Below are 26,054 nucleotides of genomic sequence, written 5' to 3' on the forward strand. Positions count from 1 at the left end.
CACAACAGAGATCTTCGAGGGATGAATAAAAAAACTGAATATTCAGGCAAGGCATAGTAGGTAGCCCTTGTGTCCATAAGAAAGGAGATCAGTTTACCTGCTACTTGGAAGAAATACCCTAGGCTCATCCACAGCAATGTGAGATGGGGCCGATGGCCCTGGGCACCTTTAGTCTTCAGTGGCAAGCCTCAGTAGGCTGGCAAGGTCAGGTTACAGGTAGCTGGAGCAGGGCTAGAAGAGACTGAACCCTCCCTTGGAGGAGTGAGGGAGCAGCTTACCTTCCAGTGTCCCTTTTTTCCATAGTAAAGGCATGTCCCTGGTGGGGGTTGAGAAGCCTGGCAGGCTTTAGCTCAATGACCTTCCTTTCCACTCTTGAAGCAGGGCCCTGATGGGAGTTCTATGAAGTCTCTCGAGGGCGTTGGAGCCTTTATGGGTGTATGCCAAGAGCTGGTATTTTACCCGATCTCTTTTTGGCTTTGTCTGCCTTTTCTCTTCCTCTCTTGGTCATTATAGACCTTAAATGCCATGCTCAGAAGATCGCGTTGAGGGGTTTGAGGGTCCCCATCTGCCTATATAAACTTTTTCCATATACCTAGGGCTGATTGGAAAAAGACAAAACAGCACTATCAGCTGGACTAAATAAAAGAAGGTAGAAGTTTGAAGGAAGAGAAAAGAAGTTTGGCATCTTTTGTAGGATTTCAGAATCTCTCAGTTGCTGAATCAACCTGTAAATTAGTATTTAAGAGAAAATTTTTAAAAGGTCCAAAACACGAAGTTTTATTGAAAACAATAAAATATAGTAGATTCTTATTTTAAAGTAAAACTGACTTTTCCCAGAACTTTCCTAGTACCGCATTATTTTGATTACTATTAAAAACAAAACAAAACAAAGTCCCAATTTCAAAATAATTAGCAAACCTGTTGGTAAATTCTTTTCATGGTTCTAGTTATTTTTTCCTAAATTTTACATTTGCAACTTTTTAAGAATGAGAGTTTTTCTTTACACTAAAGGAAACAGATTTATTGTAATAAACTTAAACATAAAAAAAACCTGAATGTCAGAATTACATAGACCTTTCATTCAGAATAAATATTTAAAGAATAAGCTGTTCTGATGCATCTAAAACATTCATCCAACAAATTAAAACAAATTTTAGCACATACTTGCACAATGCACGCTTGCAGCGGTGAGATACTATCAGGAATACAAAAACCAATCTATTTAAGTAACCCATATAACAATAACAAAGTATTCAATGTATTAATACTATTAGAGAGGTATTATAAATTGGTACAGTAGCTTAGTGCCATGAAAGATTAATTTTGACCGGTCTTTAAAGAGAAAGAGGTAGTATGTAGTCATGTCAGACAGCTTAACTCCTGAAGCAAGTTTAGATTTTAAGAGAATCTTAACTCTCTCCTGTATTTACCAATGGAATTAGAGCCTTGCTTAGGGTGGCTCTTCTTTCTTCCTTGTCACCACACAGATTTTTAAGCATTTGTTGAGTATACTTTATAATATCTTTACTTCAAAATTGTAAGTAATACTTGTCTTTATGTTAACTTAACAAAACATAGTAAATGCATTTTCAAGTAACATTTCCAAACTTATTAAAACAGTTCTATTAATTAACAGACAAATTAAAGTGCACAATAAGGCTGGAAAATTCCAGTACATTATTTTCAGTGGCCATTATTTTTCTATATTATTAATGAAAATATACACCTTTGCTAGGTAAATTCACCCTGTTTTAAGTGTTGCAGCCTGAAGTTTGAAGCAGTTTGGCCAACATTAGCAAGTTTTAGGATTCACATTTTATTCAATTTAAATTTAAATGAGCGTGCAATATTTACTCCAATTAAAATTAGAAGTTTGTAGGGATGATATCATCTTTAATCCTAGCTTGCACAGTGGGCAAGCAAAAACGCACACACCAGGCTTCAAAACTCACTCACATTGAGTGCTCACAAAGCTACTGACCTATCTGAGCTTCCCAGAATCAAACGTTCCAGCTCATCAGACCTATCCACCTCTGCTCCCCATCTTCTCCCTTCTCTTTGCATAAACTCTGCACAAGCCGGCCCCTCACTCAGCACTCCACCATCCTGGCCGCCTTTCCCGGCCCCCTCCACGTGGCCTTTCTCTGCTCTCTCCTCTAAAGTTAATCTCAAGAACCAAGAGAACAAGCTCCCGTCTACCCTCATTTTATAGTGTAGAAATCCAAACCTCTAGTCCAATATACAAAATAGGGAAGTCTCTAATACAAAGTCACTTATCAGAGACATGATGGGATTGTACCACCCCACATCAAAAAGGGCTGTGAAGGCTTAATACCAAAACCAAGCCCCAGGCTATAAGAATTCTGCCTGCCCACAGCCCACAGAGACACATATTAATATCACCTGGGCAACAGCCTCCACGTGGGCAGTGCCACCTTTAACAAAGTGAGCATAATATATTTTATTTGCTGTAAAGCCAGGAGCTACGGCCAGGTTCATTATCACAGCAGCCGTCTGGCCTATGCAAGTTCGCATTGGATTCGGACAGTCGGTAAAGAAACCATGGAGCCAAAAACTGGTGGGCCATAGTCTTTAATCTAGCTTGCACCCGGCGGGCAAGTAAAAATACACACTGGGCTCCAAAACCCAGTCACATTCAGTGCTCACAAAGCTACTGATTTATCCGAGTTTCCTAGAATCAAAGGTTTCTAGCTCAACAACCTTATTCTCCTCAGTTCCCCATTTCCTTCCTTATCCCAGATACAAACTCTGTACAAACTGGCATCTCACTCAGTACTCCGCCATCTTGGCTGCTTTTCCTGGCCTTCTCCACGTGGCCTCCTCCCGCTGCTGGCTCTATTCTCTCAGCTCTCTCATGCTAACCTCAGGAACCAAGAGAGCAAACTCCCGCTCCGTTCCCATTTTATAGTGTAGAAATCCAAACCCTTAATCCAATATACATAATGGGGAAGTCTCTAATACAAAATCACTTCTATGAGGCATGATAGGATTGTACCACCTCACGCCAAAAAGGGTGGGACAGGCTTAATCCCAAAACCAAGCCTCAGGCTACAACAATTCTCAACACACATTAATATCACCTGGGCAACGGCCTCTTTAACAAAGTGAGCATAATACATTTTATCTGCCCAACATTTGCCTAACACCTTTATTCAAGATTTGCACCGGCCGACAAGCAAACACACAGGGCTCCCAAAGCCACTGACACATTCTCTGGTTCCAAAACCAGGAGATCTTCTCCGGTATTTCCTAGAATCAAAGGCTTCACCAGTCCCAAAGCCCCAGGATGCCGACTGGGCCCTTCTTTTCCCCCCAGCCAAACACTGTCCAATCTCGCTGGGCGGGACTGCCAAACCCTGCCACCGCCTGCTCACACAACTTCCTCTTCCCTAGGCGCCGAAAGGTTCTCTCACGATGACCCCAGCCTAGGGAGCGCCCCACACAACCAGCCCTGGGATGCCAGAGGCGGCCGCCTAACCGCGGGGTGAGAGAGCAGGCGCCCTTGGGGCTAGCCGGGCACCGTGGCAGGGAGGGGCCCATAACAAGCGCATGTGGAGGAAACCAAGCACCAAGCGGGTGTGGGAAGTCCCTTGGGCAACAGGCGGGTCCACCGGGAAAACACACGGGAATTCCCAAAACCGCCACACACGGGCAGCTCCTGACACCCACCCCCTTTCTCCACACTCTAAAAACTTTGCCGAACGCAGTGACAAAAACAGATAGACAAACAGCAAAAAAACCAGACAAACAGCAAAAACAGATAAACAAATAGGCGCCATCAACTGCTCTCGAGCTCGGAATATCTAAACTCAAACGGGGTTCCCTAAATGCGGGGTGCCCCCACCAAAGTTTCCGAACCTCGCGTCCGAGGGGAAACCGGCCACCGGCTCCTTCCCGGCCCGTCAGCCAGAGCGCACGTGGCAATCAAAATAGTCACGACCTTGTTTCTACTTACCCGGGATTGGACAATAAAGCTCCGATGTGCAGTCTGACGGCTCCTTCCCGGCCAACGCACCAAATGTTAATCCAGATTCGGAGGGACCCGAAATATGGAAGATAGGAGCAAGGTCCGTCATTTACACATTAGTTTTATTGTCTAGCTTGGCCAAGCGGCGGGAACTCCGACAGAAATCTGACGGAGAGCGCACTGGCCCTTTGTTCTACTTAGTTTTTATAGTTTTGTAAGTGGGAAGTACAGAAGCAAAAATTGCAATTAGGAGACCCTTACCGCTATTGGTTATAGTCATATGTCCTTTAACATGATAGGACCATGTTCAATTTGCAAACCATACATCATTTTGGAGAAAACAAAATTTACAAGTCAACACAATGGTAGAAGATATCTCTTTACATATTAAAAGGCCTTCCTATATTTTCTAGTGTTCATCCGCCATCTCTCTGTCCAGAGTCAGAGGTATTAACCACATTCATTTACATAAGAGAGGTAGTTTCTGTGGGGACAAATGCCTGCAAATGACTCATAGTTATAAGAAAAGGTTTATTTTGGTTTTTCCCTTCCTGCACCTGGCTAGCCATTCACTCCTTTCCCCACAGGTGTGGTGGAATGTCAGGGAATCTATGCTTTCCTTCCCTTTTCATTTACAATACAATGGCAAGAGCCATCCTGGTTATGCTAATCACAGTACAGAGACTATTCTCACAATTTCTCTGCACACCTTAATCCAAATTAATAAAATGTTCTCCGAGTCTCCTAAAATGTTAATATTAATTTTGTAGCCTTTTGGTACTTTACAACACCTGCAGGTGAAATGGCTCAGTGGCTCCTCATTACTAAGCAATAATTAAGGACCTGGCATATTTTCTAGGGTGGTATTAGTCTTCTGAGGGCATAAAAAAGGCTTCACAATTTTCCAACTTGCAGGTCACAATAACCCTCAGTATAAAAACAGCTGCTTTGAAACTTCTGTAAGGGCTACAAATGAGAAGCTCTCCTTCAGCTCTTGTACAATCTTGTAAGAAATCATTTGGCTTTGTCATTTCTAACAATAATGACATTCCAGTGAGCATGATTATGTTGTAAGGTACCAAAGGCTACAGAATTAATATTAATATTTTAGGAAGCTTAAAGAACATTTTATTAATTTGGTCTAGGCATTCAGAGATATTTTGTAAATGATCTTTGTACTTGTGTGATTAGCATGAAACCAAGATGGCTGATGGCATTGTGTTGTAAATGCAAAGGGGAAGGAGACTTGGATTCTCTGAACTTCCACCACACCTGTGGGAAAATGGGTGAATAGCTAGCCAGGTGCAAGCAGAGAAACATTAAATTAAACCTTTTCTTATATTAATGGGCCATTTACAGGCATTTGTCCCCATGAAAACTACCTCTCCCCTCCTGAAAGCATGTAGTTAATGTGTGTATTTCTGGACAAAGGAATAGCAAATGAACACTAGAACATGTAGGAATGTCTTATGGCATGTAAAGTGACATTTTTACCATTGTATTGCCTTGTAAGTTTTAATGTGTAGAAGTGTCTTTTTATGAATCCTATAGACAGATGTTCTAAACTTGCTAATGAATGTGTCCCATCCCCCTCCCTTCATCCTTTTTCAAAACCTGTATAGGAGAAAACAAAAGGTATAAGCTTATGCCGTGATGTCAGGCTTTTTCCCCGCCCATGTATAGTTAAAGGTATATAACCAGACCCTAAAATATTATACAGACACATGATTTGGGATTGTCCCATATAAGCTATATGCGGCCAGCAAATTTAATAAATTTCCTCCTTTAATAAAACTCTTCAAAAACTTATTTAGACTTGGTGTCTCTACAAAAACCCACGGAATTGTGGATTGGGTACTTTATAACAGTTAAAATACAGAATTAAAATCTAAAAGCTAGAAGGCAGTGACTTAATAGATTTCATGTTTGGAAATATTTTTAACTGGAAAGAGACTCAATTTTTTTTTTTTTCACGACTGTAGTGTGTTTTGAATGTAGTCTCCAAAGATTTCTTTAAGCTCTATAATTCTTATAATGATAAGATTCAAAAATCTAAGCTATTTCCAGGGCCGGTTCTCCCAGTGAATAAGAGAACAGAAATGAGTGAAGATGTTTATGTTAAATGTATCAGTTACGGATTTTAAAATGCTTTTTATAATGATTTCAACAATCGCCTTTTGTGGATGATACTAGTATCAATAACACCTGTCTTTTGCCTTAGAGATGTTTACTTTCAAATGAAAGAGGCCAGCATTTACACAATGCAAAACAAATTTTGATAAATAATCAATAGCTGTTTAAATTAGGAAACCGTGAAATAGGAGGGAGTGATTACTTCCTGGTGGGAGACAGCCTTACAGAAGTAACACTTCATTGGAACTTTTAAAAATAAAGAGTTTGCCAGATGGAAATTCAGAGAAAGTCATTTCAGGTAGAATGAGCTTCTCAGAGGAAGGCAGGATGGTTTGATCAGGATTCATGAGTCACCCTTTGGGTTCCAAGTGGGTGGTGTTAAGGGTGAGGGGAGAATAGATCTGGTGCATTTTAGAATTACTTGGGAAAGTGCTGGAATTCCACATGGGGAATTTAGATATTATTTTGTAGAAGGTGATGAGCCACTGGGAACTCCAATAGTGGAATGATACCATTCAATTGGTTTTAAAAAGTAACTGAGAGCAATTTGGAGGGGGGCAGAATTGGAAGCAGAAAATTAGTAAGGAGCATATGTAGTCACCTGATTGAAAGGTGACAATGAGCTAGTATGGGGAAATGAGGAGGGACAGATTTAATATGGCTCAAAAGGATTTTACTATTGATGGATATGTCAATAATAATTATAATTCAGTGTTGTTAGTCCTGTAATAGAGGCATGTATATGGTAATGTAAAAAGTTGAAGTAAGTTTCATAGATGAGAAGTCATTTAAGAAAAGTAAAGATTTACCAGGTGTTAAGAATTTATCAGCAGAAAGAACTGAATAGCATGATATGATTAATCTGGCAACCGTATGTTCAGGGGTCTGTATGTTTTCATTTGGGGTCCACTTTAGGATTACCTGGGAAGTTTTAAAAAAATCTTTCTCATGAGGAAGGAGGCCCCCCTTTAAATAAGAGGCTTCAAGAATATTTTATAATTTAGGCCAGTGTTCAGAGAGATTTTGTAAATATAATTTTGTACTTGTGTAATTTATAAAATCTCAAGATGGCTGATGGTATTCCTGTTTAGGAAGGGCTGTTATAATGTTAATAAAGAGGTTTTCATACTTAGAAGGTTTTGAATAGAAGGAGGAAGGAGGCTTGGACCCCCTCCCTTCTATACAACTGGGTGAAAGAAGGTAAAACAGCCAGGAATATAGTCGACTAGAGGAAGGAAATAGGACAGTGGGGAATATGATAATTAAAACAACAACAGGTAATTCTATTATTGTAGGGGTAATGAAAGAGGCGAATAGATTTTCATTCATTTTGTTTCTCAGGGGGTTGTATGCTTTAGTGATTTGGTCAGGGAAGGCTCAGGGGCTGAGTAGTATGAGTGTTTGGAGACTTTTAATTGTATAATAATACATAGTGTGATGATTATTGATAGAATTGTGATAAATCATGTGGAAGTATCCAGCTGGGGCATGTCATCAAGGAGAGGGTGAGGCTCTCAGTCTTCAACTTAAAAGGTTGATGCTACAGTAGCTTCTTGATGATATTATAGTATGGATGATGATTATTTTTCAAAATGTTTTAATGGGACTATTTCAAGTACAATTGGTATAAAGCTATGGTTGTATCTGCAGAGTTTGGAGCATTGTCCATAATATAAACTGGGTCATGTGGATAGTAGGGTTGTTTGATTCAAGCGTCCTGGAATAGCGTCTGTTTTTAAGCCCAGGGATGGAACAGCTCAGGAGTGTAGGACATCTTCTAATGAGATTAATATACGAACGGTGAGTTCTATGGGTAGAACCACTCGGTTGTCTACTTCCAGTAGGCGGATTTGGCCTGGTGCGAGGTCAGATGTAGGAATTATGTAGGAGTCAAAGCTCCAAGTCCTCATAATCTGTATATTCATAACTTCAGTATCACTGATGGCCCATGGTTTTAACGGTAATGGAGGGGTTATTAATTTCATCTATTATGTAAAGGATTCAGAGAGATGGGAGCACAATTATAATGAGAGTAATAGCTGGTAGAATAGTTCAAATGGTTTCCACCTCTTGGGCGTCTATGGTGCTTGTGTGGGTTAGTTTAGTGGTTAGTATAATTGAGATGATATAGAGGACTAGGGAGCTGATAAAGAATATGATCATTAAAGTGTGGTCGTGAAAGTGTAGCAGCTCTTCTATAATAGGAGAGGTTGCGTCTTGGAAGCCTGTTTGGAATGGGTATGCCATAGAGGTATATAGGGGTTTCACCTATAATTTAACCCTGACAAAGTTACGTACATTTTACTAATACCTCTACCATGGAGAAAGACATAGTGGTTATGGTGTTGGCTTGAAACCAATTTAAGGGGGTTTGAATCCTTCCTTTCTTATTTATTTAATATTAATATATGTGGGCTCTTCAAATGTGTGGTAGGGAGGAGGGCAGCCATGGAGTCATTCAAGGTTTGTGGTTGTTAGTTCTACTAATGAGACCTCTCGTTTGGAGGCGAATGCTTCTCATACGATGAAGACCATTAACATTACAGCTGTTAATGAGATGAAGGAGCCTATGGATGACACAGTGTTTCAGGTAGTGTAGGCATCAGGGTAATTGGAGTATCGTCGTGGCATTCCGGATAAGCTTAAGAAGTGTTGGGGAAAGAAAGTTATATTAACACCTACAAATATAACTAAAAAGTGAGCTTTAGTTCAGGCGAGGTGTAGGGTGTAGCCGGAGAAAAGGGGAAATCAGTGGACAAATCCACCCATGATAGCAAATACTGCCCCTATAGATAAAACGTAGTGGAAGTGGGCTACTACATAATAAGTATCGTGAAGTACAATGTCTAGGGATGAGTTAGCTAGTACAATGCCAGTTAATCCCCCCACAGTAAAAAGGAAAATGAATCCAAGGGCCCATAATATGGCCGGGGATCATTTAATATTACCTCCATGAAGAGTTGCTAATCAGCTAAATACTTTAACACCAGTAGGAATGGCAATAATTATAGTAGCGGATGTGAAGTAGGCTCCTGTATCGATGTCTATTCCAACAGTAAATATATGATGGGCTCATACAATAAACCCTAGGAATCCAATAGATATTATGGCTCAGACTATTCCTATATAACCAAATGGTTCTTTTTTTCCTGAGTAGTATGTAACAATGTGGGAGATAATTCCGAATCCGGGAAGGATGAGAATATATACTTCGGGGTGACCAAAGAATCAAAATAAGTATTGATATAGAATGGGGTCACCTCCTCCGGCTGGGTCAAAGAAGGTTGTGTTTAAGTTTCAGTCTGTTAGAAGTATTGTAATCCCAGCGGCTAGGACAGGGAGTGATAGAAGGAGTAAGACTGTGGTAATTAGAACAGATCAGATAAAGAGAGGTGTCTGATATTGGGACAGAGCGGGGGGTTTTATATTAATAATAGTGGTAATAAAGTTAATTGCCCCTAGGATAGAAGAAACACCTGCCAGATGTAGTGAGAAGATAGCAAGGTCAACTGAGGCGCCTGCGTGAGCTAAATTACCTGCTAGTGGCGGGTATACTGTTCATCCGGTTCCCGCCCCGGCTTCAACTATAGAGGATGCCAGTAGGAGTAGGAACGAAGGGGGTAAAAGCCAAAAGCTTATATTATTTATACGAGGAAAAGCTATATCTGGGGCACCAATTATTAGTGGCACAAGTCAATTTCCAAAGCCACCGATTATGATGGGTATAACTATAAAGAAAATTATTACAAATGCATGGGCGGTAACTACTACATTGTAGATCTGATCATCGCCTAATAGGGCTCCTGGTTGGCCAAGTTCTGCACGGATTAAGAGACTTAGGGCTGTACCTACTATTCCGGCTCAAGCGCCAAATAGAAGATAAAGAGTACCAATATCTTTGTGATTTGTTGAGTAAAGTCAGTGAGTTACGAACATAGGTAAAATGGCTGAGTAAGCATTAGACTGTAAATCTAAAGACAGAGGTGTGAGTCCTCTTTTTACCAAGCCCTGTGTATTACACATTGAATTGCAAATTCAAAGATGCAGCTTCAATCCTGTCGGGGCTTCTCCCGCCTTTTTCTCCCTACACGGCGGGAGAAGTAGACTGAAGCCAGTTGTTTAGGGTGTTTAGCTGTTAACTAAAGTTTCGTGGGTTAGAAGCCCATCAATCTAGTAAGGGCTTAGCTTAATTAAAGTAGTTGATTTGCATTCAGCTGATGTAAGATAGAGTCTTGCAGTCCTTAGGGAAAGTACAGAAGTTAAATATATACTCTATTTACTCAGAGCTTTGAAGGCTCTTGGTCTAGTTAACCTAAACTTCTAGTTGAGTAGGGTAATTGCTGCTGGGGCGAGTGGGAGGGTGATTGTCGACAAACAATTAAGTATTGGAAGATATTTTAATTGCTTTTTGTTGTTAAGTTGTCATTTGATTTTTATATTATTCATGGTAGAAAATATTGTCAGGGAAGTGGCGTATGTTAGTCGTATGTAAAAGAAAAGGTTGAGTAGGGCGGTGACGGCTATTAGCATAGCCAGAGTGATGTTGTTGTTTTTAGTTAGCTCTTGAATGATCATTCACTTGGGTAAGAAGCCAACTAGAGGGGGTAGGCCTCCTAGTGAGAGTATGATGGTTAGGGTGCTAGTAGTGATCAAAGGTATTTTATTTCATATGTGGAAGAGGGATAAGGTTGTTGTTGCTGAAGTTATTATGAAGAGTATAAATGTGGTGGTTGTTATTAGGATATATAGGAGAAGGTTTAGCAGTGTTATAGTTGGGTTAAATGTTAGAATGGAGGTCATTCATCTTATGTGGGCGATTGAGGAGTATGCTAGGATCTTACGAAGTTGGGTTTGATTTAATCCTCCTCAGCCTCCAATTGCAATAGATAGTATAGCTATAAATAGGATCAGGTCTAGATTAATGACAGGACTAATTACGTAGAGGATTGATAGTGGGGCCAGTTTTTGTCATGTTAGTAAAATTAGGCCAGATGAGAGAGGGAGATAACTTGTGTAACTTCTGGGACTCAGAAGTTGAGGGGGGTTAGACCTATTTTTATGGCTAAAGCCAGAGTTATAATAATTGATGCTGTTGGGTTTATTAGTTTTGTGAATGTTCATTGGCCTGAGTATAGCAGGTTAATAATGACAGCTAATATAAGGAGTATGGAGGCAGTGTCTTGTGTTAGAAAATATTTAGTGGCAGCTTCTATTGATCAGGGGTTATATTGTTTTATTAGCAGGGGGATAACGGCTAATATATTTATTTCAAATCCTATTCAGATTATCAATCAATGGGAGCTTATTATTACGATTGTTGTACCCAGGACAACTGTTAGTATAATTATAGTGAGGATAAGGGGATTTATTAGTACAGGAAGAATATAAACCAACATTTTCAGGGTATGGGCCCGATAGCTTATTTAGCTGACCTTACTTAGAATTTGGTGTAGTGTGGTAGCATGGAGATTTTTGAAGTCTTAGGGGTAGGTTCAAGTCCTATAGTTCTAGAAATAAGGAGGCTTGCACCCCTATTATTTACTCTATCAAAGTAATTCTTTTATCAGACATATTTCTTATGTTTGGGGTGGGATGCCAGCTGTGAGGATTGGCATAGCGACATGTCATATACACAGGGCTATTGTGAGGGGTAGGAAATTTTTTCATAATAGGTGTATTAGTTGGTCATATTGGAATCGAGGGTATGATGCGCGTACTCATAAGAACGTAATGGTAAGGAGTAGGGTTTTGAGGGTAAAGTTGATTGTGTAGAGTTCTGGCAGTAGAGGGCTATGGTATGCTCCTAGGAAGAGGGTAGTTGTAAGGATATTCATTATAATGATGTTGGCATATTCTGCTAGGAAGAATAGTGCAAAAGGACCTGCTGCATATTCAACATTAAAGCCGGATACAAGTTCTGATTCTCCTTCTGTTAGGTCAAAGGGTGCTCGGTTAGTTTCGGCTAGAGTGGAGATAAATCATATTATGGCTAGGGGTCATGCGGGAATAATTAGTCATAGGTATTCTTGGGTAGTGATAAGAGTAGACAGTGTGAAAGAACCGCTTATCAATAATACGGATAGGAGAATAATAGCTAGAGTTACTTCATAGGAAATAGTTTGTGCTACTGCTCGTAGGGCTCCAATTAAAGCATATTTTGAGTTTGAGGCTCAGCCTGATCACAGAATAGCGTACACAGCCAGGCTAGATATAGCTAGTATAAATAAAATACCTAGGTTTATGTTAATAAGGGGATACGGTATTGGGAGGGGAATTCATATGGTTAGGGCTAGTGTTAGGGCTAGAATAGGGGCGATAATGAATATAGAGATTGATGATGTGAGGGGTCGAAGGGGTTCTTTGGTAAATAATTTTACTGCGTCTGCAATTGGTTGAAGCAGGCTGTAGGGTCTGATGACGTTGGGGCCTTTTCGTAGTTGTATGTATCCTAGCACTTTGCATTCTAATAGGGTTAGGAATGCTATGGCTAATGAAATAGATACAATTATTAATAGTAGGTTAATCAAGAACATTTTGTTAGGGAGAGGAGTTGAACCTCTGGTTATAAAGATTTAAGTTTTATGCATTTACCGGACTCTGCCACCCTAACAAACCCTGGTTTAGGGGTAATTAGTTATGTGTGTTATCAGATTAATATTGTAATATCTGTTGACTTGAGGGCGCGTGAGTGAAGTGGGCCCTGCCTCTCTTGTCCTTTCGTACTGGGGGAGGCCTAAAATAGATAGAAACCGACCTGGATTACTCCGGTCTGAACTCAGATCATGTAGGACTATTAATCGTTGAACAAACGAACCCTTAGTAGCAGCTGCACCACTAGGATGTCCTGATCCAACATCGAGGTCGTAAACCCTATTGTCGATATGGACTCTTGAATAGGATTGAGCTGTTATCTCTAGGGTAACTTGGTCCATTGATCAATTTTTTTGATCAATAAATGATGATATTATTTTGACTTGTGGGTCTAAATATTAATCTCTCGGAAGTTGGGTTTTATTCTGAGGTCACCCCAACCTAAATTGCTAACCTAAGTAGAGTTATGTTAGGTCATGTAGATTAGTGTTGATTCTCTTTAGATTAGTTAATTAAAGCTCTATAGGGTCTTCTCGTTTTATTATATTATCCCCGCCTCTTCACGGGGAGGTCAATTTCACTGATTGGAGGCAAGAGACAGTTGAACCCTCATGTGGCCATTAATACAAGTCCCTATTTAGGAAATAAGTGATTATGCTACCTTTGCATGGTCAGGATACCGTGGCCGTTAAACTTATGTCACTGGGCAGGCAGTGCCTCTAATACTGGCAAGGCTAGAGGTGATGTTTTTGGTAAACAGGCGGGGTTCGTGCTTGCTAAGTTCTTTTTGCTCCTTTTAATCTTTCCCTTGGCTGCACACCAAGGGGGAATGGAGACTTGAGTAGCCCTTTTATCTCCCCTTTCTTTCTCCTTAATGGGTGATTTATAAATAATGATTCTCTGGCATCCTGTAAGCCCCCTCCCATCCTAAAATCATCTAATTGAGGACAAAGGAATCACAAGAACTTATATTCTGTAAAGGGTATATAAGATGTAAGAAATCTAATTTCGGGGAGCACATGTCTTGGGAGCTATAGCCCTGTGTGCTCTGCCAGCTTAATAAAATCTTTTTCTCTTTTCCTCTTATACATTGCCTGAATGTCGATCCTCCAAGGTTTTGCTCTCCTGCAACACTTATATGTGTGTGACCAGAAGTAGTTTTACAAGTTGGAGGAGGATGCTAACTGGAGTTAAGCTTCTTCCCTCCCAGAGAGACTGAGAGGTAGGGGCACCATCTTCCTTGATGATTACCTTTCAGAGACATAGTTCCCAGGTTCTAAAGGAACACAGTCTTAGGATGTAAAACTGTTAATGGTCTTTTAAAAAGATTTACATGCATCTCAAAGGGGCAGATAAAGAATTTATGATAACAAGTGTTCTAAAGAAAATGTTCTAAGAAAAGGGAGGTCAAGGGCCTAGAGTCAGGAAGAACCTGCCTGAGGTTCAGTGCTAAGGACATATTGGTCCATGGACCTGGATGTGGGAGTTGAGGGAAGGAAAGAATTGAGGATGATTCTTTGGTCCTGAGTGGATGTTGAGGCCATTTACTGCCATAGGAAACAGAGGTAGAATAGAAGGTTGGTCAAAAAGACAAATTAATTTTAGAGGCATTGAGTTTGCAGTGCTTATAGGATATCCAAGTTGAGTTGACTATGTTAAGCCTAATCCAGAGGGACTCAAAACATTGAAGACACGAACAAAATCTGTCGATTCCATACCCGAGCTTCATTGTCTAGCTTGGCCAAGCAGTGGCAACTCCGACAGAAATCTGAGGGATAGTGCACCGGCCTTTTGTTCTACCTAGTTTTTATAGTTTTGCAAGTGGGAAGTACAGAAGCAAAAATTGTAATTAAGTGGCCTTTACCACTATTGGTTATAGTCATATGCCCTTTAACATGATAGGACTATGTTTAATCTGCAAGCCATACATCATTTTGGAGAAAACAAAATTTACAAGTCAACACAATGGTAGAAAGATATCTCGTTACATATTAAAAGGCATTTCTATATTTTCTAATGTTTATCCGCCATCTCTTTGTCCAGAGTCACACACATTAACTACATGCATTCACATGGGAGAGGTAGTTACCATAGGGACAAATGCCTGCAAATGGCTTATTACTATAAGAAAAGGTTTACTTTGGCTTTTCTCTTCCTGTACCTGGCTAGCCATTCACCCTTTTCCCCACAGGTGTGGTGGAATGTCTGGGGATCTGTGTTTTCCTTCCCTTTGCATTTACAATACAATGCCACGGGCCATCCTGGTTTTATGCCAATCACACAGTATAGAGCAGTGTTTCCCAACCTTTTTTATGCCATGCCCCACCTTAACCTTTCTAAAATTTTTATGTCCCCCCCTATGTAACACACATAATTTTTAACATTAAAAAATTGATTTGTTCACTTAATAAACATAAATGATAGGTTCTAGGAAGAAATCACTATAAAATTGTTAACAAAACACAGTAAGTGAAATTTCAAAACATGTAATGAAAAACAGAAATTTAAATTCCAAATAATTTTAATACAGATTTTTCTATATTAATTTATTATTTTAATTTAGTGTGATTCTTGTGCTTGATGCTTGCTGCACAGAGATTTTATATTAGGTTCCAATTTGGTTAGCTTTAGTCTCAAGTCTCCACGTTGTGTTATATCCAGCCGATTTCTTTTTTTTACCAGTAAATCATTTACAGCACTAAATCCACATTCAGCTAAAAATGAAGATGGAAACAGTAGCAATAGTTTTCTTGCACATTTGGTTGAATTTGGGTATTTGATTTCTGTTTCCTCACAAAGCCATGCCATCGCTCCTTTGATATTAAATAAAGCTTTAACTGACTCATCATTTTGCAATTCTGCGAGTTCTTCTTGATACTGCATATTTGATATATCAGACAAATTCACTAACATTGGCTGCATCATCCATGTTGGGAAATCAATTTGTTTTAAATCAGAAAATCTTTCTTTTAAATCAGCCGATAGAATATTCAAATGATTGACAATAACAAGTAAAGCGGTATCAGTTACTTCACATTTTTGGAGCCAATGAAACTGTTTAAAGTTTTTGTTGTTAATATGTTTCTGACATAACTCAATATTGGTAATGAAACCAAATATCTTTGCTTTTGCATCGACAAGAGTTTTATTTGTTCCTTGAAGTTGCTTATTTAATATATTTAGTTTTTCAAAGATATTGGCTAAATAACTCACAAATGCTTTACCATCTATTGTTAACAGATACTTCATTTCAGCTTTGTCGCTTACAAAATAACTAAGAGTATCAAATAGTTCCATAAATCTTTTCAAACAGTTTCCTTTAGATAGCCATCTTACTTCAGTATGAAGTAAAAGTCTCACATGGTCATTTTGTTCTTCACAAAATAGCTTGAAAAGATGCTCACATTTGGCACTAGCTTTAATAGCATTAACACACTTTATTACTGTATGTAATACTTCATTCAGAACAGGGGAGATGTTTTTAGTTACCAACTTTTCCCTATGAATAACACAATGCACAAGAATCATTTCTGGATTCACATCTTTCATCAATTTTAAGCAGCCATTTTTCTTGCCCATCATATTGGGAGCACCATCTGCAGCACAAGATGTTATACTTTTCATTGGTATATCATTGACATCTAAGTACTTTTTTAGCTTATTATATATATCTTTGGAGGTAGTGGTGCTTTCTAATCTTTTACAGAACATTTCTTCAGCAAAATGTCCTTTATCAATATATCTTACGTAAGTTATCAATACTGCCTCACTGTCTCTCAAAGTTGATTCATCCATTTGCAAGGAGAATTTTCTTGTTTTCAGCTTTCAATAAGTAGTTTTTCAATATCCTCACTCATTTTGTCTATTCTTCTGCTAACAGTATTGTCACTGAGTGGCATAGATTTTACATCTTTGTCATCTTTTTCAAGAACTGTTTTAAGAAATGCTGATATTGACAGTTTTATTCAATTCTCTCCTATAGTGTGACTTTCTCCAGTTTTAGCGAAGAATAAAGAAATTTGATAACTAGCCTCAAGAACATGATTATTAGTTGATGTATGAGCAGTAAATAGAGACTTTAATGTTGTTCTTTTTTCAAAATTTTTCTTTAAAGTTTTAAAGTAACTCAAATCTGAATTAATATGAGCACTTTGTTTCACCTTCAAATGCGCCTCAAAATGACCTCGTTTCATTGATTCGTTGGTCAAGCATTGCTGGCATAAAAGACAAAAAAGAATCCACTCATCGTGAACAGTGGGTATGAACCCAAATTTTAAATATTCCTCTGAATATTGATGAGTTTTTTTCTTGCTTGCACCACTCATTTTACTATGGGCTATAAGAAATAAAAATAAGATCAATTAAAACTAATATTAAAATATGTGTTAAAATATGTTCAATGTGACATAGAGTAAACGTATACTAAAAATTCATATTTATTTAAATGTATATAACACATTTACTACACTACCACTGCAAATCAAAAGGTATCTATATTTTTTCCACTTGACAAAATTTTCTGGAAAGTTATGCTTCTAAAATTAAAATTGTCCTGCATGCACTATTATAGCCCCAATAATATTTATAAAATATTAGTGCTTTCTAGCCCTGATGCAAGAAGTACTTAATAAAGAGTTTAATATTGATAAAAATAAAATCAAATACTTATCAATTATATCTATACAATATATATATGTATATTTATTAAATCAACGAGCTTTTACAACAGTTTTGACTGACACTTATTTCAAATTAACACCAACTGAATGATGTGAAACACTACAGAAGTTGTGATAGGCCAATTAGGTGAGAATAACTGCATTGTTTAGTGAGTTTTTAAAACGTCCGGGGTTCCCCGCGGCAGACAGCATGCTCCGCGGTAAACCCAGAACGAAGTTTACTTGATGACGCCAATCACCTAGTTGATATTTTGGTCTCATCAAATGAAATTATACTTAATAATTATTTACCGCAATTATTTAAGAATTGCATTTTTTGTTAAATTTGGCACTGATATCTAGCATTGCATTTAAATGGCCCGGGGCGAAAGAGTTAAAGTCGTGTTGAGTCCATTTTCAAATTGCCCCCCTTAACTATTGAATTGCCCCCCTGTGGGGCATGGGCCCCATGTTGGGAAACACCGGTATAGAGATTATTCACAAAATTTCTCTGCACACCTTAACCCAAATTAATAAAATGTTCTTCAAGCCTTTTAAAATATTAATATTGATTCTGTAGCATTTGGTACTTCATAACACCTGCGAGTGAAGTGGCGCAGTAGCTCCTCAGGCTCCTCAACTGTATGGAGAGGTGTGGGTTGGAGAGCAGGTTGGGAGTAGTGGACATATACAGCTAGTCTTAGCTCACTCATTCTACAACTTATGTTTAGGTGAAACTAGCATTGTACTTCCCCACCCCTAGTTGAAGAAGAATCAATATGGATTAAAAGAAATTTTATAAAACAGTGAGATACATCCAGCAATGCCCAGAACTTTTGTTTACATTGTTATGGTTAGCAAGACCCTAATGTAAGTCAGAGTAGGAGAATGAAATGGTCATCTGGTGAGAATTACTATAAAACTTTAATTTTCATTGTATTCTAGTGGCTGTAACATTTTAGAGACAAGCAGTTATTTACCAGAAATATGCTGCTCTCAAAAATTAGGGGATATTCCAAAATGAATATGAAGCGATAAAAATATCCCCTAATTTTTGTGAGCAGTATAAATTTTCATAAGAATTAACAAACAAACAAACAAGCAGAAACTGACTTCTCCAGAGTTCACTTTCTGAGTCCTTGCAAGATAATGTTGCAGTTAATAAAGAGAAAAGAAAAATTCCAAATAAAAGTCAAACCAAAAGCCATTTATTTTGAACCAAATGGTGACAAATTGAAAATCACACCAATTGGTCTGTTGTCTTTGTTCCAGTTCCTAAATACTTTTCCTAAGGCTTTAAGTTCTATTTCTTTGATGGAAAACATTTAAAGTTGCAGATGGACACAAAGATACAGGCCTTTGATGTCTTTCCTCGTGTGTACACAGAGTTCAGGTGCATGTGGGTAACTAGGAGCAGTGACTTGACTGTAGGAAGAGTGATAAGGTACCAAAGAACTGTAAAACTTAGTATTGCCAACACCATTTTAAAGAGGAAAAGTCAGGCTTCTTGCCCTCTCCTTTCTTTAGAGAATGGAGGAGAAGGATGTAGGAGCTTCCTGGCTTACAAGGACGACTGGATCATTTAGTTTAACTATAGTTCTCTGAAAGAATAAAGGTTATCTGAAGAACTTCCTTTCCCTTTCAATAAGAGACAATATTTACATAATTTACACTGATTTTAACTCTTCCTCCCTTCCTGGAATCCTGAGAGTAACATATACCTCTAGACCAGGGGTCTCAAACTCAACTCAGCATGTGGGCCGCAGAGCAAGATCACAGCATTTGGCGGGCCGCACTAGGTCTACAAAAGGCAACTGTTACGCAACACTTTTCTCATTGCAGTTGAAAACAAAAAAAAATCAGTACAACAAGCACAATCGTACATGCAGTTTACTCAGTGTCACAAAACAACCAGAAACTGTAGTTCGCATCACAACTGCTGTTAACTAAGCTAATATCTAGCTAGGATGCTAGAGAAATAAAAAATACAAGTAGGCCCCTAAGCTTACTTAATTTTATCCAAAATAATTTGAACTTCATGGATTAGTCTGCGGGCCGCACAAAATTGTTCGGCGGGCCGCATGAGGCTCATGGGCCACGAGTTTGAGACCCCTGCTCTAGACAAAGGAATGGGAGGTAGACACTAAAAGATTTGTGAATATCTTTGATATGTAAAACGACATCACTATTGTGTTACCTTGTAAGTTTTAATATATAGGAATGTTTTTATAGATCCTATAGACAAATGTTGTAAGCTTATTGTTTCATGCTCCCCCTCCTATTCCCCCAACCTATATGTGATCAAGTCTATATAACTAGCTTCAGGGCTATTTTGCACACACATGATTTGAGTTAGCTATACCTTGTGTGAGTCAGATGTAGCCAGCTTATTAATAAATCTCCTCCTAAAAATTCTTCTGTATTCTGCCTTGGTGTCTCTACATAACCCATGGAATTAAGGTATGCTACTTTAAACATTTGGGGGCTCATCCGGGATGCTGGTGTTCCGTGTCACCGGGTAGAGACACATAGACTGGCCAGCCTCCCTGGAGGGTTACCTGACCCTGCTTGATCTCGAGGAGGGGTGCCCCCTGAGACATTCCAGGGCTTCTGTTTTCCTGAGGGGTTTGGACAACTCCGCAGCAGACACCCCGGTCCCCAAATTCTACGATTCGGCAGAGAGATCAGGAGTGTAAAATTCTGACCTCTGGAAGTAAGTGAGGCATATCTTTTGCTTTACTTAATTCTAGCTTTTCTGTTTGTGACTAGTCAATCTGGAACTATTATGCAAGGATTGGACATGCTCTAACTCACGAAATAGGTTCTCCAAGACCAAGATGTTGGTGGAGAGTTTGAGTCCTGCCTTGAGCTTTTCTGGGACACATTTGTGCTCTCAGAAAAAGACATTAGTGGGGACATTTGTTTGTGTTCTAGGAAGACATTAGTGGGGACTGAGTTAATCAGTCCTGCCTCGGACTTCCAGGGACACCTTTGGGCTGTCTGTTAATGTCAAGATCTCATTTTTTGCTTTTATTGTTTCTTTCTAAAACCTCTGAGTGATTGGTGTGTGAGTGGGGATCTCTGGTGCCCAAACCTAAGCTCCCATAAGGGACATGGCCAGGTGAGCACCTGAGAGGACCCTGCTGGGAAATCCCTTCTTTGTCTGTTGAACTGTGTGCCTAAAAGTCAAGTGGAAATGAAAATAGTAAATTGTCTGTTTTGTAAGTTCTCTTTGTTTGTCAGGAAAACCTCTGGCGTAATTTCAATTGAAAATTTCTGGTTTAAAACCAGAGGGCAAAAGTGAAGGAAAATTCATAAACTTCATATGGTTTAGTGGCTGTCCACCAGAACCTGCAAATTATAAAACTAGCAAAGTTCATAGAAGTATTAAAAATTCTTCAGTGAGGAATTGTCTGTACTATAGAATCTCTTTATTCAAGAAATCTCTTGTGACATTTCGTGGTATGGGCCTCTTTTCCCAGACCCACTAAATCTCTTTTCTTGGATCAAAGAACTCTGGCTTCAGGGCACTCTGTCTGACTTCTCCCCAGAAGAAATTGTCCTCTTCTGCTGGCTCCTGCTTCTACTCTTGTGTAATGATTGACACCTCTATAGTCAAACATCCTTTATTTGAATGCTAGTTAATTATCTGTCTTATCTTTCTTGCCTTTTATTGGTGTGCTGATTCCTGCATTCTCCTGGACAGTTTCAATTTTGTAGATCAGTGCCCCAGACATTAAATATGGGAGGAGAGGGCTAAGGAATGCACTCCGGGAAATGTTTCTTCAGCCTCTGGGGTTGAAGGGCTGGCTGGCAAGTGAGCAGTTTGGGTGAGAGAAGAGCGGGAGGCAGGGCTGGGATGTGCTGTGTGTGGAGTGGTGGGGGGAGGGTGCTGAAGTAAGGTGGCAGGGATGACTAAGGGTGGGGTGACTGGAGGAAGTATAGAATACAAATTAATTTCAGATATTCAGATATCCACCTAATGACCAAAAGAAGTTTTACCCATTTGAAAGATATGGGGTAGGGATAGTATTAAAAAGATTAGAACTTTTCTTTAGAAGAATCTTAAAATAAGAACCAAACCCCACTAGAATGAATGCTTAAGAATTTCAAAAATAGATTTTCCAATAATTATAATGTAAAAATTGTCTAAAGATATATTGAAAACTCTTTGTAAATTAAAATGGCCAACTTTTAGAGCAGACTACTATCACTGCGCACCTACCTGCAAGCAGTGGCATAGCCAGGATGCAGCCAAGTGCAGCACCAGGGGCGGGGAAAGTAGGGGCAGCCGGACTGCAGCTGGCTGCACAAAAAGCTGTGGAGAAAAGAAAAAAGAAAATAAAAGTGACAGGCTCCTCTCACAGCTCTGGATACCTGCCCCTCCCCCTTGGGCACCTGGAATCCCAGGCACCCGGACCAATTCCCTTATATTGACTTAATAGTATAAAGCACTGTGGGTCAAGAAGAAGGTTAGCATCTCTCTACCAGCTGGGTAGCTACAAAATAGCAAGTGCATTTTTACCATTCCTTACTTTTCTCAGTAAATCAGTGTTTCATTGGGATAGTAGTTTACAATCCTTTCATTGTAAATTGTACTAAATTTGTACTAATGATAAGGTATATAGAATTGTATAGTCTGCCAAATACAAAGACTTCCTTTTTGTAACAAGAATCCATTGTTGTGGGGAAAAAAATACTTTCTATGTTGGAAATGTGTATGTTATTTCAAGAGTCTTTTGTTAATTCTCCTTTTTATTTGCTGTTTCATAGCTGTGTGATGTTGAAATCTTGGCTTAAATATTAAGAAATATATAATAATTATTAATGTAATGATTATTAATGTTATCTTTTTATATGGTGTATAAATGTTCAGCTTATTATCATTTTTGAAGCAGTACTGTTAAATATTAGGTCACCAAACCCAGGTGACAAATATTACTATTGATTGGCTTAACAGTAGAATTCTCAACATAATAGGTGGAAAGGAGAAAATAAAAAATAGATGACTAATTGTGGTAGTAGGAACATTTAAGTTTTGAGCCCAGATTAAAAGGGCTAAAGGATGTGAACAGAAATCTGTTTCTCTTGAGCTTTTTGGACATTATCTGTTAGGGTGCATAAAATTACAGCATAAAAAAGGTATTTTTTCTTGGAATATAAAAAAAAATTGTGATTAAGTAGAATATAAGATTTATTTTATGAAATATTGGTCATTTCAGTTGATGCTTTTAACTAGATCTTTAGAACTTAAGGCATAGATGTAAAAAAATAGTTTAAATCCTTTTTTCCCAAGTGACCTATAGAATTAAAAAACTCAAAATCCCCTTTCTTGGGAAGGACTGTTAGAATCTGTACTTTACATATGTTGCCCCACTTAGGACAATCGAGACCACCTCAAGAAAATGTTTCTGGTTGCCTAGCTTAAGTGGGATTCTAGCACCCAAGCAAGTGAGGAAATTTTGGACACTTTCTACCAGTTTCTGTTAGCCAGGATCAGAGAAGATACTAAGGTAGTCAACTTAGCCTTTACATAGCAATCAGCTCTAGAAATTAGAAAAGTAATGTATTACAAGTTTTAAAAAAGATAGCATCATCAGCTACTAAAAAATAAATAAATCAAACTAAGCATTTCGGAAGGGACATTGCTCCTCCTTCACTCACGTAACTCTGTTTGGCCCCTAAGATGGCTGGTTAGCCAAAGACGGGTAAGATTCCTGAAGGCAGGAACAACCTAAGACAGGCACAGTCAAAGAGGGGCCATCAGGAGAAGGCTTAAGAACTAACAAAGGTGAGGCTCAAACCCTCACCCCAACAATGCAGGAGCCTTCTCCTCTGAAATAGTGGCCTTCATCCACTGTCCAGGGCACCAAAAGAGGGGGACTCTGTAGAAACTCAAGAAAAACCAAGCAGCTGATGATACTACCAATAAGGTAGCCCTAAAACCAGTGGGGATTTTAGTGACTTTACTAGAACCCTTGTTGAAAAAGATTTACTTGCAACCAATTAGAAAAAGAATTTTCCAGCAGGAAAGGATAAGAAATAATTAGAAAAGCCAGACTTAGAATCTATTACAAAAGGCATAATGTCCGAGTGTTTAGTCTGTGCCCAAATAAATACTAAGCAATGTAAAGAAATTATAAAGAGAAACAAGGAGTGAGGAACTTTCCCAGGTAAACATTTAGAAATAGATTTTACTAAAGTATCATAATTGACAAGTAAGTAGAAGCTTTTCCTACTAGAAATGAAACTGCAATAACAGTTGTTAAAAAATTGCTATATGAAATTCTTTCCAGATTTAGCTTGCCCATTCTAATAATGAGCCTGCATTTGTATCCAAGATCTCACAGCTAGTGGAAAAAGCACTCAATATTAATTGGAAATTACATTGTGCCTACAGGCCCCAAAGTTCAAGGCAGGTAGAACACATGAATCGAATCATAAAGGAAACTTTAACAAAATTTGTTTTTAAAAACTGGTGAAAAGTGGCTCTCCTTAGGGCGAGGTGCACCCCCCCTCGCCCCTCCAGTGCCAACAGCACTGTCTTCCCTTTAATCTGGTGCGGGGCCTCAGCACATTCCTAACTGGCAGCTGGGTGGATGGCGGTGACGACCAGGACTTGGTTGTACAGAGCTTGGCCCTCTTTTGTGTGCTCAGTACAGAGCAAGGCAAAGCTTTTGCAGAAGTGAGGTTGCGGAAGCTCGACCTGCTGTGCGGTGACCGAGGACAAGCTTGTCACCCACAGATGCCCCTTCCACAGCACACCCCAGTCTCAAGTCCAGCGTGAGGCAGCAGAGACGGCTCTGAGCCCAGAGCCTGCAAGCAGATCCCCTGTGCTAGCTATGACAAACAACTTTGTGCCCAAACCATCCAGCCACCCCAATGCATCTCTCAATAGCTCATGGGCCAGCCTGACAGAACCCAGCTCCCTGGAGGACCTGGTGGCCATGGGTGCCATTGGGTCAGTGCTCTTGTTCATGGGCGTGGTGAGTGTGGTGGGCGATGGGTACACACACGCTGGTAGTTGTGTGCCGCTTCCTGTGAACCTCAGCCTCCATGTACATCTATGTTGTCCACCTGGCGTTGGACAACTTGCTCTACCTGCTCAGCATTCCTTTCATTGTTACCACCTACATCACCAAGGAGTGGCACTTTGGAGACATGGGTTGGTGTGTCCTCTTTAGCCTGGACTTCCTGAACATGCATGCCAGCATCCTCACCCTGACTGTCATGAGCAGTGAGTGCTATGCTGCAGTACTGAGGCCGCTGGACTCTGCACAGCACTTTAAGGGCTACCACAAGGTCCTGGTGCTTGACACATGGCTGCTGGCGCTGCTACTGGTGCTGCTCATGATGCTGGCTATCCGGCTGGTCCACAGGGAACACAAGAGTCTCTGCCTGCCAGCCTGGGGCCTACTGACTGTCACAGCAGGCCTCTCCCACAGATGCAGCGGCGGTCCAAACCCCAGAGTGCTGCACGTCATCCTGGGCATTGTGCTGCTCTTCTGAGCATGTTTCATGCCCTTCTGGATTTAGCAGCTACTGGCCCAGTACCTTAGCGCCTAGCTGCTCACACCCCATGGGTCCACACACCGTGATCCTAACCACTCCCACTGCTGCCAAGGTAGAAGGAATACCTGCCTGGGTCTACCACAGCCAGTTGAAGTTTGCAGTCCCAGCAAAGACACCTTCTTGAACTGTGGAGACTGACCATGCCAACCCTTGTAAGTTGACCCTGAGAAGGATGGCATGCCCTGCTCCAGCCACAAACTGGAAGCTGGCTGGTCTACGCATGGCTAACACATGAAGAAACTCACTGAGGACCTCTTTTTAATTATACCTTTAGGAAGGAGGGAAACTGAGGTAAAAGGAAAGCCAGCACAAGTTGTCTTAAGGTTTGATGCATGCACTGCTATGAGTCATATAGAAGGGAGATATAAGTCCTTTTGCTAGAAGGGAAGCCACAAGGTAAATGGAAAATATTGGAAAATATATATGTGCTTATACTTAACCTATAATTACTAGCTACTTAGAGGGAGAATGTCTCCAAAAGAAAGTATATTTTAAACTAAAAATTACTTATTGCCAACTTGGTTGTCACTAAAGTTTAAGATTTTTAAAATTACGAGTTCTGACTAAAAAGAAATTGTATGGTTTTGACAATAAAAGGTATAAAATATAGAAATACTTTTGAAAGAAAAAGAAAAAAAGTTTATAAAAATCAAGGGTTTATATAAGTTGCAGAAGGTTTGAAAGGTTGTAAGAAATTAATCAGTAACATTTGTTTCTTCAATAGACTGTATTACTATTAATGAAAACATCAAGTCTACCTGTTAAATATCTGTTGCATGTTATAGGCTGACATTCCTATACTCAACAGCCTCATGTACCTTGTTAAAATGAGTCAAGGATTTGACTCAGGATATAAAAGAAGGTTTTGAAAGATGGAGAATGTATGGCCAGTAGTCGCAGCCATGCACATGCAGGTTCTCCTTGAATTTGGGCAGATGATAAAGAAACCATGGAACCAAAAAATGGTGGGCTATTCCTTTATTCAAGTCTTGCACTGGTCGGTGAGCAACACACAGGGAAAACACTTCCCTTTCATTCATTCAGAGCTTACAAAGCCCTGACACATTATCCGGTTCCACAACCAGAAGAATCTTCTCGGGTTCCTTCTAGAA

The 26,054-nt window shown here is 39.5% G+C and overlaps 1 pseudogene; it reads left to right on the forward strand.

The window, feature by feature from the left end:
- The window catches only part of LOC136335530 (urotensin-2 receptor-like), a 167,913-nt pseudogene extending 142,977 nt beyond the window's left edge, over positions 1-24,936 (forward strand).
- Positions 24,937-26,054: the final 1,118 nt, after the last annotated feature.

Source organism: Saccopteryx bilineata, chromosome 4 (assembly GCF_036850765.1).
Source record: "Saccopteryx bilineata isolate mSacBil1 chromosome 4, mSacBil1_pri_phased_curated, whole genome shotgun sequence".
NCBI classification, from domain to species: domain Eukaryota; kingdom Metazoa; phylum Chordata; class Mammalia; order Chiroptera; family Emballonuridae; genus Saccopteryx; species Saccopteryx bilineata.